Here is an 18,137-nt window from a genome sequence, read left to right as displayed (position 1 = left end):
AAGAAAGCAGAAAAGATAATTTTCAAAAGAAGTAGACCTACAATAAAGAGAAGGGAAGATATTTTCTACATGTTGATAGACAATTTAATTTCCTGTTAATCATCTTTCACATAATCACCATCAAAAATTCATATCATAATAAGGAATATTTATGGTCAATAATACATTTCAACAAAATAACCAATGCATATCATTTTTGTGCCACAAGTACATATTACAGTAAGTACAATAGTTTCAGGTATATATTTTTCCAGATAAATGTTTAATATTTGAATGTTAACTAATTAACATCCAGAATCCTTTCAGGTTAAAAAGGTTATTGAGATTGCAGCAAGTAAAAGATGCCAATGGGAACAACTAGACACAGGTCAAGTTTTAATTACATGGAACTCTCAGGGTCATTGAAAAGCTACCACATGATGCAAGGCAATCACAGTAAGATACATTTGTTCACTGTACTGGATTACTGATCCCATTATATCATATTCAGATATTTAGGTTCACTGGAACAGAGGGGTTGTGAGATTTCACAGTGGATGTGTCCCAAGAAAGGGATATTTTTCTATTCTTTTTTTTTTATAATGAGTTTTGATAAAATTGTAACAAAAATATTTCATGTGAAAAATGGTGTAAAAATATCTACTCCTTACACTATATTAGTCAAAAAATAAGGATTAATGAGATTTAATGAAGTATTGTTTCACTTCTTTTTATTTATTTATTTTATATAACCAAGTCCATTTAAATGAAAACAAACATTTATAGACAATATTTGGGAATTTGGGTGTTGTTCTTTCCAAACTACTTCCTGCTGGTAAGGGGCACTGTCATGGTGGATACTTTTATTAACAAATTTCTTATTGTATAATTCTTTCAAATAACTAAATATTTGCACAACATTGTGACTCCTAAAATGAAATATATGTGCATATATTCTAGTGAATATGCATATCTCTTTGCTAGTCTTGTTAAAGCAAAAACAGCTGAAGAAAACTAATTCTAAAAACATGTTAAAGAAAAGGAAAAGAGTTAAGTAAAAGGAACAAATGTGTACATTCAGAAAACAAATGTCAAGAATAGTATCTATGATCTCTACCTGAGTATCTTTTAAATGTATATGCAAATATAAGTGTTTTGTATCAATAAAATTAGTGAATTAGTCGTTTCTACTTTAGTAAGAAATAAAAATTTTAAAACATTTAATATTTAACATTACATTGATGACATAATCATGAACAGGAGAAATGAGATTTACATGTATAAACCTACTAGAAGAAACCATCCTGAGTGAGGTAACCTAACCACAAAAAAGACAAACATGCTATGTACTCACTCATTCATGGATTTTAGACATAGAACAAAGGACTACAAGTCTGCAATCCACACCCACAGAAAGAGATGACCTGACCAAGTGGGAGCTCATCTGTGGGACCTCTGAAATTGGAAACAGTATTTATCCCTTGTATACAAATAGATTTTGGGAACCCAATTCCCATGGAAGCCTATTCTCTTAGGGTAGATACAGTGGGGAGGGCCTAGGCCTTGCCCCAAATGATGTGACAGACTTTGATGATCCTCCATGGGTGGCCTCCCTGGGGGTTGGAATGTGGGTAGTTAGTTGGGTGTGAGAAATGGGAAGATGGAAGGGAGGAGGAACTGGGATTGTTATGTAAAATAAGATTGCTTCTAAATTAAATAAAAATATATTTAAAAATGTATGGACAAAAAGATATACTGTGTGACTTACTGTGTCACACCACAGCTTCCATGATGAGATTTTTCTTTTCTTTCTTTGTTCTTTTCTCTTAAATGTTATTTATTATTTTTGGTAGGCAATTATTAATACATTTAAAATGATTTAAAAATTAACAATTAAAATGTATTATTTTAGACTTTTATTTAAGATAAAATTTACAAGTAGAAAACAATCTATAAATTACATTTAAAAAAATAAAATGAAGCCGTATTACAGTTTTGTGGGAAATAAAATGGTCAAAGTTTCTAATAATTTATTAAACACTATGAAATTTCACATGCATTTAGTAAAGGAATGTAAGAAAAAGTGTAGAGTGGATGTTGTATAAAACTACATTTTGAAATACGTATAGCAATAGAGTTCATGTTTTTAATAAGAAACAAGCATTTTAATCTGTTATGTTTACTTATAGTATAAAATTTTTATTGTGATCTTTTATTGGGGCAGATTAAGTTAGTAAGAAATAACTCAGTAATTATTATGCAAGTTATCATGCTCCAAAGTACCTCACATTTAGTGCATTTTATTTCAATTTCTATTTTTCATCTAATTTGGTTATATTGGGGAAAACATTTGTGTCCCTTAAATTCTAAAATACTTTATATTAGAAATCATAGATGGGGGCAGGGGGTGAGAGGAACAGGATAAAAGTAAAAATTCAGTTGAAAGTTCCTAAAATAGATGAAATGTGTCCTGATGAAGATACCAATTAATGAAGGTGATGGAGTCCCAAATGATCATCTCTTCTCATCAAATGAAGCTCCCAGTATTTGAATTGGGTTACATCCAATTGAGTTGTTGGACTAGGGAAAACCCAAAACTACTAAGGCTGACATTACAATAGATTCTACAAACTAACATCAAGGTCACTGCTGAAGATAGCACCCACAAAACTCATTGATCATTGAGGGGTTGAGCTGATGCCTACCAAGAATCTGCACCCCTATCTTGTGTCTTTGAAATGGAAAGATGCTCCATTGGTTACCAAATGAGAAAGAAAATACAAACTCAGGCATAAAACTTTTGATCTATAATTGTATCCCCTGCAGAACATGCTAGGGCTATTGTGGTCCAAAATTTCTTGGACTAACCAACTAATGTCAGAATTACGAAAGTCTCACACCATGAGATTAAGCCCAACCCCCCCCCCCCCACTGCTTATGTGACCAAGAACCAGAGCCTAGATAACCCAAGACGTAGGGAAAAACTAAATATTACTGCTCTAAAAAAAAAAAAAAAAAAAGGTAACAAAAGGACTTTGGGAGCACATTCCCCATGCAGGGATATTCCCTTAACCTAGAGGCAGGAGGGAGGGCCTAGTCCCTACTCCTAATGACTTCACAGATTTTGTTAATTCCTCCTGGAAGTCATCATCCTCCCTGTGGAGTTGGGGGTATGGGATGGGAGGGTGGCTGGGGGACAAGGGAAGGAGGGAGAGAGGGAGGGAGGGAGGAAGAGGGAACTGGGATCAGTATGTTAAAAAAAATGGTATGTACTCACTCATATATGGAGCAAAGTATCACCAGCCTATAATTCACAAGGTCAGAGAAAATAGAATACAAGGAGTAACCTAAGAGATTCATACAAGGTCCCTCACAGAAGATGAAAGGAATAAGATCTCCTGAGAATATTGGGAAAGGGGGGGCAGTGAGTGGAAAGGGAGCTAGGAGAAAGAGAGTGGGAAGAAAGGAGAAAGGAATGCATGTCGGACTAGGAAGATTGAGTCAGTCAGTGGAGGAATAGACACAAGGAGAGAGAGGAAGAGAGGGGGGAGAGAGAGAGACAGAGAGAGAGACAGAGAGAGAGAGAGAGAGAGCAAAAAAGAGGGAGCCATTATAGGTTTAAAGAGAAAACTGACTCTAGAGAAATGTCCAGAGACCTACAAGACTGACCCTCAACTAACAATCTGAGCAACAGTGGAAATGCTACCTTAAATGCCCTTCCCTGATAATGAGATTGATGACTTAATGTATCCACCATCATAGAGCCCTCATCTAGTAGCTGATGGAAACAGAAGCAAACTCTAACAGCTAAACACTGAGTCGAACTGGAATCCAGATGCAGAGAGGGAGGACAATACCAGGCTACAGAATCCCACAGACACAGCTGACCTGAACAAGGGGGTACTAATGGCCCTCCCAGACTGATAGCTGGGAAACTAATATTGGACTAATTCAGACCTCCAAATCTGGGCCTCAGCTAGAAGGACTGAGTAGTCTAAGGGACCTCTGACAGTGGAACAATGATGTATCTCTGGTACACTAAATTACTTTGGGAGCACATCCCCCATAGAGGGATACTCTCTTAGTCTAGAGGCAGGAGGGGGGCCTAGTCCCCACAGCAAATGAATCAACATATTTTGTTGATCCCTCCTAGAAGGCATCACCCTCCCTGTGGAGTGAGGGAGGAATGGGAGGGAGGGCGAGAAGAAGGGAGGGAAAGGGAAATGGATTCAACATGTAAAATAAGAAAAAAAATATATGAAAAGTAACAATAAAATGACTTCTAATATTTTGCTATATTCATAGAACAATTTTTATTCAGCCATTATTAGAGAAGTTTCATTTTTACATCAAGTAGAAACAAATACAGAGGCTTATATCCAGGCATTATGGGGAGATAGATTATAGATAGATGAGAGATAATAGATAGATAGATAGAATAGATACCATGAAACACATAGTTTGAAATGTGATGTCTCTATCAAAACACTCCTCTCAAACTCAGGGAACAGCTCCAACACTGTTGAGGCTGAAAGAGTTTAAGAGCCAGATGAGGTGGAGGACAGCAGTCAAACAAGGCCCAATCAATCAACTGAGGAAAGCTCATACAAACACAATGAAACTAAAGCAAATATTACAGGACCTACATGTGCAAGCCTAAGGTCCTCATGTATCAATGATGACTTTCAGTTTAGTATCTTTATGGGATTACTGAGTGTGTGAACAATAACATTTTTGATTTGTGGGCCTTCTCCTCTTGGGCTCTTTTCCTTCTGTTAATTTGCCTTGTCATCTTCAGTTGATAGATTTTGTCTTATATAGCTATATATTTTTATTTTGTTGTTAGTACTTAGAAACCTTTTCTTTTCTAATGAGAAAAAGAAAAGGAGTGGATCTGATCAGAAGAAGAGGTGGGGAAGAAACTGGGAAGAGTAGAAGGAAGGAAAACTGTAATCAACTCAAGATACAGTGTTGAAAAAAATATATTTTTAATTTAAGGGAAAATAATAGAGAGCAAAACCAAAGATAACAATATGTGCTTAGACAAACTCTAACCTTCTATTATATGATATCATATAGAACACAAATTTTCATTACAGCTAGCATACATAATAAAGCACCAAGGGTGAAAAAACTTTAAAGAATTATATTGAGTCTCATTCCAGAGAGGTTATATAATAATAAATATGATTTGAGTGTTTTTCAATTAACTTGAAAATACCATAAAAATTCCACTTTACTGATTATAAATCATAGCATACAGTAACTTTCTTTCCAGTGGGAAAATAACTTTAACTTTCCAGTTATCTCCTATGTTTTCATATGTAATTATATTCTTATTTTTTACTTATATTAATTGGAAACATCTAGTCACAATTTTCACAATTTATCGTGTTTCCCTTGTATGCACCTTAATTAGACCCAGTGAATATATACAAAAATATCTCCTATACTTTGATCATAAAGAACTTTAATTTGAAGATTGCCTTTACATTATTTACTGAATATTTTGCTGTGTTTTATAATAATCTTATGGTATTTTGTTAAATTCCAGTGTGAAATATATGTGTTTAACCAAAAAGTTAAAACTCAATTTGCATAAATTTCATGAGTCATAGTGAGTAGGAACTAAACAAGTCATGGAATTTATAATATGAGATTTTGCATCTTCCAATATTTGAATTTCTTTTATATCAATAATTATATTTATACCTTGGATTCCTAAACTTCAAGATTTCAGGATATCAAGTGATATAGTAAAAGACAAGGTCAATAAAGATGTAATATCAATTAAAATTCAGACCTTACTGTGGAGGCTATTCAATGTGACTGGTTTATTTGTGTTAAGAGGATGTTGACATGAGACTCACAGAGGATATGCTTTAGAGGAAACTGGAAAAGGCTATATGTAAGCCAGGTACAGAGGCCTGAAAAAAAATCAAATCTGTCTACATCTTCATCTTGACTTGCAGCCTCCAAAACTCTGGGATAGTAAGTTGCCTTTTTAAAAGCTACTTTTGATTGTGACATTTTTAAAGGTCATTAGGAATGAGCAGGGCATAGGCCTGTTGAATGGAGCACTTCACTAAGAGCAGGGACCATAACAGGTTCCTGATATCCTTCTACACATTTATTACTCTTGGACTTGTAATATTTGAGATATTATTTGCCACTGTGATGTTCTCAGAGATGGATACTGTTAAACATGGCACCTCATTTTCTGTTTCTTGTAAGCAGCTTGTCTTCCACAGAACACACCTGGAAGTCTCTGAAGGCTGCTCTCTGAATATGTTATGGAGCTGCAAGTGTGAATAAACTATTAGCTACTCTCTTGTGCAATCATTTTCTGAGGTAAAACTCTTCCTCTTTCATGATTTCCAGGCAAAATTTAATAAAGTATGATGGGGATGTTCTCCTGTATATGTTTCTGTTGTTGATTAATGAATAAAACACTGATTGGTCAGTAGCCAGGTAGGTAGTACAGGCAGGGATACCAGACAAGAAAAGTTTTGGGGAGAGGTCACTGAGAGTTGGCTGCCAGGGAGATGACATATAGCTGTCAAAGGAGTAACAGGTACACGGAATTCTTCAGTAAACAAAGACCATTTGGAAATTCTTAAATTAATAGAAGTGGGCTAATAATTAAGAGAGCTAGCCATTAAGAAGCCTAAGCCACCAGGAAAACATTTTATAATTAATACAAGACTCTGTGTTGATCTGGGCTAAACAGCTGTTGGGCCAGATGGGATGTAAGGAGTAGGGTTTTTCCACCCTCTGCAGGTCTGGTCCCACCGCCACACCAGCCCCAAATAATGCACAGAGACTCTGTATTTGATATTATGTTGTTGGCCAATTGCTTGTTTCTTATAGGCTAGCTCTGTCTTAAGTATTAACCCATTTCATATGCAGCTTAGGGAAGCTGGTTTATTAGGATCGTGTAGGTGTATAATTGGAAGCTATATACAAATTCTTAAAAGAATCTAGAAAATGCACATGTTATAGAAATCTTGCCCCTGAAACATATAAGATTCAGTGACAATCTTTGAGTAACTGTATATGTCTTATTTATTTATTTTTGTCTTATTATAGTTTGAAACTAGGGATTTGAACAAGTTAGTCAACTGATATTCATTGGGCTTTATTCATCCCTATCTCTTAGAGAAGCCTTCAAAATCATTGATGCTTGGATCTGTGGTAAATTACAACTTTGTTGGGTTAAATTCAGCAGATAGGACAAGCCAGAATGCTACATTCAGAAGGAATGTCTATGGCCCATTATTTAATCATAAGTTTGATGGTGAAATAAAAATAATGTCAAAGTTAAATTCTCTCGTGATAAAACTTCTCCTGTATAATAACCATGGAATTGATAAGTGGGATCATGGTAACTGCTATTTGGCACAAATTACTTTAATCTACTCATTTCAAAATTATATCACGTTAGAGGCTTGTTTCTGGCTAAGATCATCAAAATCTCTATAAGTATAAAGAGTCTTAAGTCATCTAAAATACTGATTTTCTGTCAGAATTAAAGGCCTCTCTTTCATGCTAGAAATGGAATGAATGAACCTAATAACTCTGGTGGAGACCAAGCCTTGCCTGTCTCCTGATCTCTGTTGAGTGTGGAATAAATTTGTAGAGCTTGGGCAAAGCTTATGAACTTCTTGTGGTACAGTTGACTTCACCTGAACATTTAGAAATGAAGCAACACAAGCTTTATAAATAAGTGTCACTATTTACATCTGAAGTTAGTGTTGGTACTTGTTGCTTTTAGTATTTTCAGGATTTTCAGTAGTTTGCACATTTCCCCCTGAATACAGGGTCTTGATCTTTTAGCAATAGCAAATCTCTGCCAACAAAAATAAAATAGGATTCATCATGAAACACTTCTTAGTTTAAGAGTTAGGAACACAGAAAACTAGTTAGCAAATTCTACTCTCAGCACATGATCTTATTATTTAATTTAGCACATGCAACATCACTTAATGACCAAGGTGTTTATGTTTTCTTAGTATAAAAATTAGGATTTTCAGTATTCTGAAAGATTTCAGTATTGCATAGTTGGTACTTTATGAATTGTTCTCAGAATACTCCCTGTCAATCATTGGCTACATAATAAAAAACAGCACTTCAGCTCTCAGTCTGGTCATTTATCTGGAGCTCGCTGATGTGTTATTAATTCAGTTGGATGTCATTCCCCACCCACAGTTTGTGAACAGGAAGATGCAAACATTTTTCTTCATTGGTAGTGGCTGAAGATGCATCAATATGACAAAAAAGAAACATGGTGAAAAATCACAATATTTCTCTCCCTCAAAGGAAAAAATAATCATAGTTATATTTATAACATTCCTTTTATCTCAAAGGTGTCTCCAAACACTTTAGATATTTTAAAACTGATATGTTTATCTAGATTCATGTATTCACTCATGGAAACCAAATCATATTTTACAGTTCATGAGGATAAGAAGACCTCAGGACAGCTGTGTTAAATCTATGACTGCATCTGAACAACTATAAAGGAATCATGTTTATTCTAAAATATGCACGCTAACATTGCACCTACTGCAGAATCCAAGGCCTGGGCTCCTTTCATATGCACCTTATGATTGATACATACCATTTTCTAATGGAAATGACAGTATGTCTGTTAATGAGGACATTCATAAACATATGAAATTATTCACTGTGTTAAGACAAGTTAATATGCTTTGTTATTTTGCATATTTTAAACTAATTGAATATCCAAGGTATTACATTATACATCTATCATATAATATAAGCATGAATGTTATTTATAAAATAACAATATATATTCATATGTAATCTCCCAATACCTTAGGCATAGTATCTGGATAACTCCAATATTAATATAATGAAAAGTCTTCCATGAAAACCAATACCACTTGTATGATTACATGTATTCAAAGTTTTTTAGTGTACAAATCTATATCCTTTTGTGTGTCTATCCTATATACATTTGTAGTTTCTCTATGGTTCCACTTTTATTGTGTATCATTATTTACACAATGTATAAATTTGATAAAAATCTGCATTTTGTGCATACTACAACTTGTTATTATTAATAGCCATGAATAGATAAAAAATAGGAAAGAGTGTGTGGAAAGTATGCCCCAATAAAGGTAAGTTCCCTAATTTGATGAGTGATTTCATAACCAAGTTTAAGTGATTCATCTTCTCATCAATGAAGCATTTATTAAGTATTCACTAGGTTACACTGTAGGTACTAGTCATTTTAAAAGCAAAACATGCCATATAGTATTGGAGCTGAGACTCCTGAGGTAGTTTTAAACATAAAAGTTATAGATAGAGTTTCATGAAGCTATCAGACTGAAAGTCCATAACCTTAGAAGGTAAGCACGTGAGTGGGACCTGAAAAAAATTGAGTATGAGATACTAGAAAAAGTTTATGTTTTATATATAGGGGCTCTTGTAGCTTGTAGCAGGCCTATTTCCTGGACTGACATAGAAAGACAGAAGTATAAATTATGGACAAGACCAGGTTGCAGAAACACATAGAGACAGCTGACCTGAACAAAATGAAGCTAACAGGGCCCCCAGACTGATAGCTGGGAATCCAGCATGGGACTGACTCAGGCCCCCTGAATATGGGTCTCAGCTAGAAGGACTGAGCAGTCTAAGGGACCTCTGACAGTGGAGCCAGGATGTATTCCTGGTGCACAAAAGGACCTTGCGGACATATACCCCATGGAGGGATACTCCTTAACTTAGAGACAGGAGAGAAGTCCTAGTCCCTACTTCAAATGACTTGACAGATTTAGATGACTCCTCCTGGACGGCATCACCCTACATTGGGGGTATGGGAGGAGAAGGTCTTGGGGGTGCATGCGAGGGGGGAGAGGGAAGGAGAGAGGAAGAGGGAACTGGGATCTATATGTAAAATAAAAATAATAATAAAAAAATACAGTGTGATTTTTCAACATAATGGAAGTAAAGGAATTTTCTAGTAGGCACAATCCCACATTCAAATCTACCTAGCATTCAACTACAAATTGCTTTTTTGTTACAGGAGTTTGCATTAGAGCTACAGCATTTGTCCATGCTATGTACCCATTGATGTTTAGCAACACATATATGTTACATTTTACTTCGGCATGAGTCCTTTTACCACTGTTTCTTTGCTTAGTCTTGTGCTGTAAAGTTCTGATGATGAGCATGTCTACCATCTTCCACAGCCTGAGTCTGAGAGAGCTATCATATTTTCCTTATTCTTTTCTGGAGTTCTTATTCCTTCCTGATTTCTGAATCTTTCTATGATTTTAATTTCCTTCAGTTTCTTGTAGACTAGAGTAAAAGTTCACTAGACCACATAACTCTCTGACTTGACGGAATCTATTATCACTTCTTCCTTTATGGCATGCTATTCTCAACATACAGCAAAGTTTCCTATTCTAAACAGCTTTGTGCTTTGTTGTGTTGAATTCTTGGTGCCCCCTTTTTTCCTTTTTGTTTATTTCACTTCTATTTCACTTCTGGAAGTTCTCTACGTTAGCATATTATTGTCTGACTACACATCAACTAGCCATTACATGATAGGACTCAAACCTCAAAATTAATAGAAAGACAAGATTGGTAGGTGTTTGCTGATCTGTAGTGTTCCTTACAGCATATGCTGAAATGCTGACCTACAGTACTTCACAACCTACTGGTCTGAGAAGCAGAATAGGCCCAGTATCTTCAGAGTAAATTGAATTGGGGTCCTTAGAAACAATCTTTTCCCACTATGCCTGCTGCCATTTTAAAATGTAGAAATGTCAAACCCACAGACAGATGTGCACAGAGGAACTGTATTTTGAGGTGAGGCGAGAACATTGTGTAAAAATCAAGAGATTGAAATAATGCAAATATACACCAAGTGTTTTTACCAACCCATCAAAGTCAAGGTGGACTAACTGAACAGTTCTTCCACAGAACATACAGTAAATACTGGCTCTAAAACACCTTCAAATTTAAACCAGTCTCCACACTTTTCAAGAGGTAAAATTCTAAGGATGAAGCTACCCAGCTTGAATATTTTGTTGAAGTGTAGGAAAACATTCAAAAGACAACCCAAGTTCCAATTCTTACTCAATGTGAGTTTCTATCCATGTTAGGAAAACAAATGTGTGTTTTATTCTCTCTCTATTAAATGTAAAGTGGACAATTTGCACTTAGTATTTCTTCTTGAAATAGCCTCAAACTTGTTCAAATTAATGAAGTTCTTACATTCTAAGTATGGATTAACATGGATATTATTTATATACCATTTTGAGTTTCAATTTCCATAAAGTATCCAGTAAATTCTATAGATACTTACTACCATATCATAAATTAAGCTTTTTGTGAGGGGATGTATCCCCAGGATACTACTAGGTTTCTAAGCAATGCTGTTAAGTACATTTGGGAGAATATGTACACTTCCTTTACAGTTCTACTCTACTGTTTTGTACCCTAGAGGGGTGATGTTAATTTTTTCTTTAAAACAAACAAAAAAGTATTCAAAATGGAAAATAAACTGAAAATATTGATTAAGTAATTCTTTCTTATAGGAAAAGATGAACATAAGTACCATAGTGTAAACACATAGAAAATGATATATTTTTCTTTAAATAATGTATCTCCATGTGTGCATATGTTTTTGCAAAATTACTGTTATTTATGACCATGAATTTTAAGTGATGGTAGATATATTTTTACAGAAAACTAACAATGCTTATTAATTTACATTTTTATGACAGCTTTTTACTTCATGAATATTAATTATGGATTTAATATCAGTTCATATTAACAATACTGAAAGCAGAGTGTTGATTATTACATTGTTTTGCATTACATCCCAATACTTTCCCAGAAACAGTAGATTTAGCTTGTTTTAAAATATATTAATCTAACTAGGTCCAAACATTAATTTGAAGATTAGTAGTAAGAATATTGAAACCCCAATGCTACATAATAAAAGCCTTTATATACTCTAAGTATGCCTATTATTACTCTTAGGGGGACTTCTATTTGCTTCCTTCCTCAAATAATCATTTGACTAGCAAATTAGTTCAATATTAATGCATCAAGCTATTTACTAAAGTCCAAGAAAAGGAATGTTATACAGGTATAGGGCCACTATGAATAATAAAAAAGATAGTACACAGTTTCTTATGAGAATTATGAAGTAGTTTATAAAATAAAATAATTTTATTCAGATATACCACTGACATTGTCTATTGGAACAATAACATTCTTCAAATATCCCTTAATTATTTAATGTAAAACAATTGCACTGATGTAAAGATAGGCATTTGTTGAAGCCATAGTATTGTTTTTACCAACCTTGTGATTTTTTGCTCTCTCCTTTCATTATTATATAGAAATGGGCCTATTAACATTGAGTAGTTAGGGCAAGTAAATGGGTAAATATGCCACAGAGCTAAATATTCATCTGTAACCTGGTTTTCTTCTCACTAATATAGTATCAAATATTTGAGTTTGAGCCTTGAAATAGTTAAGGCACGAAAATGCCCTGACCAAATTCATGCCTAAAGGCAAGGACATGAAATGAGAAACTGAAGCAGAGGCCATGGAGGAAAGCTGTTTACTGGATTGTTCCTTATGACTTACTCAACTTCTTTTCTTAAACAACCCCCAGCCCACCTGCTCAAGGAACAACAACATTCACAGTGATCACTGTGCCTCATCACTGAACTACAACCCCCAACCCACCTGCTCAAGGAAGAACAACATCCACAATGGTCATTGTGCCTCATCACTGAACTACAAGAATAAAATTGAATAGGTACAAGCCACTGTGATATATCTCATTATGTGTTTAAAAACATTCTAGACAATATATAAGAAAATGTATGTAAGTAAACTCAAATATAAACTGACAATGAATCCTAGATCACAGTCTATAGTTCTATTTAGGGAATTAACCCACACTTTTCTTCTTTTTTTCTAATTTATTTATTCTTTCAAATTTCATTTTACATTCCAGCTACAGATTTCCCTCCAACCCTTCTTCTCACCCCCTTTATCTCCCCACAGATCACCTCAGTGCTCATGTAAGGGCTCTCATGAGGAGTCACAAATCATAATCATGCTTCTCTTAAACTTAAACACTCCTTCCCACGGCATTATTTGGGTATCATTATTAAAAAAATGTCCTCTCCCAGCAGTGAGAAAAGAAATAAGTTTACATTGTTTTAGCACCGCGGCTGTTAAGCTTTAGGTCATTCCTCAAATGTGTAAAAGTGAGTGAGGGAGGGAGGGAGGGAGAGGGAACTGGGATCAACATGTAAAATAATAAATTAAATAAAAAATTAGGAACAATCTTATTTTACATATCAATTCTAGTTCCCTCTTCTTCCTATCCTCCCATAGTCACCTCTGATGTCCTTATCCCACTTGCTATCCAACCCCAGGCAGTGTGAAACCTTCCATGGGGGGGGGTCATCATAGGCTATCACCTAATTTGGGGGAGGGCTGTACCTGGACTGAGAGAGTAACCCTCTATGGGGAATAGACTCCAAAAGTTAGTTTTTGTACTAGAGATAAATATGGGTTCCACTGTAAGAGGTCTCCTAACTGGCACCCACTTTCAGAGGATAGGTTAGGTCTAATGCTGGTTCCAGTTTTACAACTGGAAAGGTATTATCTTATCAAATGATTTGTGTTGGATTTGCTCTCTTTACAGACAATACTTTGGCTTGGAGAGTTCATTCAAGTGAAAACCTGAAGGTAATCACTAGGCAAATTGTAATCAAATGATTTATGAGAGATGCGATTATAATTGCTGACAGCCTTCAGTTGCAAGCATTTTTTTCCCATTTAAATATAGCTAGAATGTTTTTTTTTATTTTTTTTTTGTCATTAGAGATTCCTATGCTGATTTCATGTTTCCTTGTTTTTTCCTTTTTCTCTCGCTCTTTTTTTTTTTTTGGTAGTTTTTATTTTTGGTTTTGTTTTTCTATTGACTAGTACTCCTTTGTATAAAGGTAACACTTTTTCATTATACATTCTTTAGTTGAGGGGCATCTAGGTTGATTCCAGGTTCTGGCTATTACAAATAATGCTGCTATGAACCTAGCTGAACAGAAGTCCTTGTTGTATGAATGTGCATCTTTTAGGTAAATGCCCAAGAATGAAATTGCTGAATTTTGAGGTAGACTGATTTTCATTTTCCTGAGGAGCTGCCATACTGATTACCAAAATGGCTGTACCAGTTTACACTCCCAACAGTAGTGGAGGAGTGTTCCCCTTTCTCTACATCCTCTCCAGCATAAACTGTCTTTGGTGATTTTGATTTTAGCCATTTTGTCTAAGATGGTATTTCAGAGTTGAATTGATTTGAATTTCCCTGATGGCTGAGGATGTTGAGCAATTTCTTAAGTATCTTTCAGGCATTTTAGAATCCTCTATTTAGAATTCTCTATTTAGTGTGTACCATACATTTTAGTTGGATTATTTGGTGTTTTGGTAACTAGCTTCTTGAGTTCTTTGTATATTTTGGAAATCAGCCCTCTGTCAGATGTGGAGTTGGTGAAGATCTTTTCCCATTCTGTGGGCTGCCATTTTGTCTTGTTGAATGTGTCTTTTGCCTTACAGAAGCTTTTCAATTTCAGGAGGACCTATTTAGTAAGTATTGATATCTGTGTCTGTGCTAGTGGTGCTTTGTTCAGGAAATGGTCTCTTGTACCAGTTAATTCAAGGGTTCCTCCCATTTTCTCTTCTAAGAGGTTCAGTGTGCTGCCCATTAGAGCATCTGTTGAGGTCTTTGAACCATTTGAACTTAAGTTTTGTCCTTGGGGATGGATTTATATACAGTGTTCTACAATCAGCACCATCTGTTGAAGATGCTTTCTTTTTTTCATTGTATAATTTCAGCTGCTTTGTCAGAAATTAGGTATTCATAAGTGTGTGGGTTAATATCAGGGTTTTTGATTCAATTCCATTGGTCTTTGAATATCTGTATACTGAAAATCGCTGAAGAATCACTATTTATTTTAATAAAATAAAATATATTATCAGTGTGAAAATTATGTAGAGAATCTTGCCTCTAGAAAGCTACTTTATTAATAAATATTTACTATTCAATATCTGCAGAGTATTAATAGAATTTACTTTGAAACAAATGTGTATAATTTTACACATATGGATATGTACAGGAAATCCTGAATGAAACAGCAGCTCCACTGAAGTACATACTAGCATTCATCAGATTAACAAGTTATTCTGAAATAGTAATTGGGTGAAATAGAAGGTAATAAATTTTAACACTTAAGTACTGACAGTGAGAAAAGTTGTTATGACCACTTTGAAAAAACACTTGACATTTTCTAGCAAAGACAAGGACATTTATTAAACCTACCAAGTCTAATCATATAAGCTAAAACAACTCTGAAATAACTTTATAATACCAATTCCCAGTGAAAATTTAAAATTGTGAAAGCCTGAGTTTAAAAATTAATAGATAATACAATGTTGAATAATTCATTGCCTCATTGTCTGAAATCTATTTTTAAATGTGCAATGATATAGAAAGTATTCACAATAATACTAACATTTTTCATTTTAACGCCTCTGATATCAGATTACATATTTTATACTTGTGCAATGATATGGAAAGTAGTCACAATATGTGCTAACAACATTTTTCATTTTATGCTGCCTGTAATATCAGATTGTATATTTTATTTTTAGAACATATGTTAGATCAAAACAACCACAACCAAGTAGCCATTTGTGGCTACTGCTTACTCTACTGACACAAAGACTTCAAACAGTATTTTATGCACCCATTGGGAAACTAGCTTGTTCAGAATGGCCCTCATTTTTTTTCTTTTTTTCTTTTTTAATATATTCTCTGCTACACCTAGCTACAACAGTAACACACAGTACATCTTAGTTGTCTGTAAGGAGAATGTGAAATCAGAGTAAATTTCTGTAATAGCCACATCCGCCAACAACCCAGAGCTCCATAGCAGCAAGAACTTTTATCTTCTGGCTTGAAGAATAAAATAAGCATGAATTTCCCTTCTCTATGAAGTCAAGATTCCCTGAAATCAGTTATAGGGTACATAAGGATATTCTCTTTATCTTCTGTCCCTTACCTCACCACACCCTGCCCGCCCATTACCCTCCCTCTCTACTTCTCCCACTCTTTCCTCATCCACCTCTCCCTTTCGTTCTTTCTTTCTTTCTGGGAAAAAAAAATCCCATTTGCCCTCCACACACTATTATCAAATCCCGCAGTTCTTCTAAGAATACAATCTTTTGCATTAGTTTTCACACCTCCATGCCATTGCAATTATAATACATTGCCCTTTAACACTTCTAGTTCCAGACTGCTATGTCCACACTCAGGCCTAGTGAGCTGCTCCAATAACAGGAGTATATTGTCCTACCGACCCTGGGATTTGACACACTCTTGACAGCCTGAGAAAATCCTGCTATTTTGTGACTTATACACGTAGGGTTATTACAGAATTCTGTCTTAATTTTCAGCTTTTCCCACAGAATAATAATGATTTTAGAATAAATTGTTTGGTGTTTACTTTATTGCAAGCACATCCTGTGTATTTGGTAATAAGATATTATTCAGACATGAGAACGAAAGTCTTAAAATACAAATATACTTTCGAAAGGATATTATTTGGCTTCCATGTGCTTTCCAAAATTAGGTCAGTCATAACCATGGGGACTATTTATAATGACAGATGAAGAGCAACAGGATCCGAAGAATTATGGCAACCTTAATTTAGAAAAACACTAATTCCTAATTGTGTACATTTATACCTGCATGATAGCTACATTTCATATATCGAAAATAGTTTTATTCAACTGAGAAATAACATCATGTGACCATATTGAAAATTACTTTCTATTTTGATAACTGTTGAAAATTAAAGGAGGGAGATGCATTATCTTCAAAGAAATAAGAGGCTTAGTGTAGTTTTGAAACTTTAAAACACTGCATTTATTATGTTGTATAAATGCCCTTTACTTGTAACTGTTTTATTATAATATTATATCTAAGTTATGTGAATAAATCTTTCAAAACATTGGAAGCAACCTGAAATCTGATTCCTGAATTCACTTAAGAGCAAAAGCAAGAGGAAGAAGATGTACACATGAAAACACTGTCAGTTTTACTGTAACTCCCTTGATATTATCATTACTTTTATTCAAAATCACAATGAAGCAGTGGAACCAGGATGTATCCCTGGTGCACAAAAGGACTTTGGAAGCACGTTCCCCATGGACGGATACTCCCTTAGCCTAGAGGCAGGAGGGAGGGCCTACTCCCTATTCCAAATGACTTGACAGATTTTGTTGACCCTTTCTGGAGGGCATCACCATCCCTGTGGAGTGTGGGAGGAATGGGAAGAAGGGAGAGAGGGAGGTAGAGGGAACTGAGATCAATATGTAACATAAGAAAAATAAATATATAAAATCTAGTTTAAACTAAAAAGATCACAATGAAGCATATTACTTCTTTAAAAAAACTATAACAAATGTCAATAAAGCCATTACATATATTGATTTCCAGCTATATTCACAGAGGTTAAATTTTAGAGTTATTAAGTCAGTGTTAATTTTCTGGTAGATGTCTATATTTTATTCTTAAAAAAATGGAGTCATGTAGACTTATTGTCTTTGCAAGTGTATATGTGTGTCTGGTTACATTTGTTCTAGATTTTTCTCTCTTTTTATTATATTCTTTTTTGTGGGAATTGAAATGCTGTTAAGAAATCCTTAGAGATTTTATTGTTTTTGCTTAGCATATCAGACTTTTATTTCAATAATGTAAATATGAGATTATGTAAAAAATAATAAATAAAATCATATAAAATCATTTCTCATATGATAGAACATTTTTACAAAGAATATAGCCTCACACCTGTTTGAGTGTATTTTTGTTACTCCAAATATAATGATTTTTTCTTCATTCTCTCTCCACTTCGGACGCACCATATTTCCATTAGATTTTGGACTTCATTACACTTTGAAGTATCACAGAAATTTTGACTGTCTTTAAGTAAAAGAATACTCTGTTAAGTTCATTATATTTTACCAAAATCATTCTAATATTTCCACAGTTGTATGTATCAGTTTGACTTCTCCACAGTTACTTTTTGCTGTCC

The sequence above is a fragment of the Phodopus roborovskii genome, unplaced genomic scaffold, assembly GCF_943737965.1.
Source record: "Phodopus roborovskii unplaced genomic scaffold, PHOROB, whole genome shotgun sequence".
Classification (NCBI taxonomy): domain Eukaryota; kingdom Metazoa; phylum Chordata; class Mammalia; order Rodentia; family Cricetidae; genus Phodopus; species Phodopus roborovskii.
This window is presented reverse-complemented; position numbering follows the sequence as displayed.